Source organism: Toxotes jaculatrix, chromosome 13 (genome assembly GCF_017976425.1).
Source record: "Toxotes jaculatrix isolate fToxJac2 chromosome 13, fToxJac2.pri, whole genome shotgun sequence".
Classification (NCBI taxonomy): Eukaryota; Metazoa; Chordata; class Actinopteri; family Toxotidae; genus Toxotes; species Toxotes jaculatrix.
In genome coordinates, this window is record NC_054406.1 from 22,290,733 (window position 1) to 22,293,696 (window position 2,964).

Below are 2,964 nucleotides of genomic sequence, written 5' to 3' on the forward strand. Positions count from 1 at the left end.
ATCAGCTGAAGTAGTAAAAATAAAATAATAGTAAGTTATATGAATGGATCCAATATAATAATATAACAAATAAGAATAATAAATATATTAAATAATATAACAAACAAATAACAATATTGAATAAAACTAGCAAAAAATAAAGAAAAGTTTTTAAAGTTTATAGACGGATGGAAGATGAAAGCAGTGGTGAGGACAAAATAGTGTCTTTAGACCATTCTGTACAGGAAGGAAATCCAGAGACAACAGTGGCAAGATGATTCATTAACCAACCTAAAATTGTGGAACATAAAGTTTGTTAATCTGTCTGCAACAATAAGAGAATTTCCAGCTGTAGACTGGACTCATATACTGCACAGGCTGTGGACCCCGGTCTTATTGGCTCCTCTATTCGAACAACTCTGTGATGCTCCTAGTGCAATAGTAACTGTGCCTTTAAAACCGCTCATGAGAATTCCTAAAAACAGATCCCTAGTGGGGTTAAACACAGGATCGGAGAATCCAAGATTTTCTGTTTCAGTGGTGCCCAGGAGACTGCAGTGGGAAACAAGAAAATTTGGCTGGCTGGTCAAAGTTCCAGGTGAAGACGGAGAGGAGGGCCTGAGGTTTGATTACAGACAAAACAGAAAATTAAAACCCTGTCTTACTGCAGATAAAATTATTGTATTAATAAAAACCAAAGAAGTTTCTAGACCCACACCCAGTGAAGCCAGACAAGCATACATGGGGACAAAAGTGATGAAGGGAATTGGTGCATCGACGTCGCTGGAGTTGGTGATAAGACAGCAGCCAGACCATGAAAAGCAGACTAGATGAAGAAGTGGCACAAAAGAACCACTGGACGGCTACAATGGCCTAAGGAGGGAATCTTCATGGAGGCCTGTTGTGAGGTGGAAGCTAGCATCAAACATCATAAAGCTAGAGAGACTATCAACAGCAGATTAGGCATAAGAGCAAGGGAGAGAGCGGTATTGAGATGGTTTAGGCAGAAAGAGCGAAGACAAGTGCTAAATGTAACACAACTGCCAATAGTGGAGGAGAAGCAGGCGCCAATAAAAGTGAAAACAGCAGAGAGACACACACAGGCAGAAACAGAAAAGAAACAACAGAAACGGCCTTCAGCCCCACAGTAGCATGATAAGCCTCCCCCATATGCATCTAATACAGCAACGCCACTGTCAGGGCTATATCCTCTAGTGCAGGTAAAAGATCAGCTTCAGGGAGAGATTAAAGGAGCGCTATCAGGAAAATGTACAGGTAAAGATGGAAACACTGCCAGAAGAAGAGGGAGAAATAGACAGTGTATGTATTGTCCCCAGTAGTGTGAGGAGTGAAAGAAGCAGTGTAAATATGGAGGATCAGAGATTCCTTAATATGAGGCAATGGATTAGGAGCCAGACCCCTGGAGCACAAGCTGATAGAAAGGAATACACAGAGATTGAGGAAAAAAGCAAGAGAGGGAAAGAAAAAGAGCTGTAGTACATGCTGGAATGAATTGAGCTTGAAGAAAAACAAAAAATGGAAAAATATCGTGCTGCAGCTGAAAAAATAAGAGGCAGCTCAACAATTCAAAATGTGCGAAATGCGCCTACATCACAAAGTACTCCACACCACTTCTCTATTCTGATCAAATGCCAATCAATCTACTAGGGAGAGACATTTTGTCCTCTCTAAGAGCTAATGTCATGTGTACACCAGATGGAGTTTGGTTGGATCGGCCCCCAGACTCCTCAACCTCCCCAGCCATCATGATGCCATCCTCTGTAGTCCAAAATTCCATGACAGCAGAAAAAAGCAGCTGTATATTGGATACAATTAATGCAAAAGCCAAACTTGGAGCATGAATGGTCCCCCAGTGGAAAATATGGGCACAGAGCCAATTCAATGAAGCAAATGAATTATGATTTCCCCTGCATTGTACTCTTCAGTATGATGCACAACAGGAACATGTGGACTATGCAAAAACCTATGAATCTCATGACTTAGGACCAGTGGTGAAATCTGCGTTGCAAGTTCCTCAATGGAAACGATTTCTGAATAAAAACCTGCATGTATCTGCAGACAAACAATACAGTAGAATATAATTTAGCACACATGATGAGGGACAGGCAGAAAAGGTTTTAACTGTTAGAGAAACTCCTAAACAATTACCACTCACAGTAAAACATGAACTACTTAAACAGATACCTACACAGTTATGGTCACAACACAAGACAGATGTAGGGTTAGTGAAATCTGCACAGCCCGTCCGAATTAAACTCAAACCTAACATTACATTGCCCTACAAAAAGCAATATCCACTAAAACAACAGGCTGTAGAAGGCATCAAACCCACAACTAAGGGTTTGTTAGCTGCAGGGGGGGTTAATTAAAACCAAAAGCCCCTGCAACACTCCAATTTATCCAATCCGAAAGCCACATTCTACTGATTATCGTTTAGTGCATGACCTGCACATTGTCAACTCCATAGTTGATGCAGAAACCCCCACTGTGCCAGATTCACACACACTTCTATGAAATATCCCACCAGACACCCGATGGTATGCTGTTATAGATCTATGCTCAGCATTTTCAGTGTACCTTTACATCCTGATTCACAACACTTATTTGCATTCACATTTCAAAACCAACAGTATACTTACACTCGTTTGCCAGGATGTGGAGAGCCCAATAATATTCAACAGGGTTCTAGCTGAAGATTTGCATCATCTCAATGTCCAGAGCACTATAATCCAATATATGGATGACATTTTGCTCGCCAGCCCTACTAAAGCTCAGTGTGGAAAAGATTCTATCACTGTGCTAACAGCATTGGCTAAGGGGGGGACACAAAGTTAGCTAAACGTGAGATTAAAAAAAAGTAAAAGTAAGATAAATTCCAATTCTGCCAAGAAGAGGTAGAATATTTAGGAAGAAAGCTTAGTGGTAATCACAGAAAAATTGCCTCCTCTAACATAGAAGCAATCA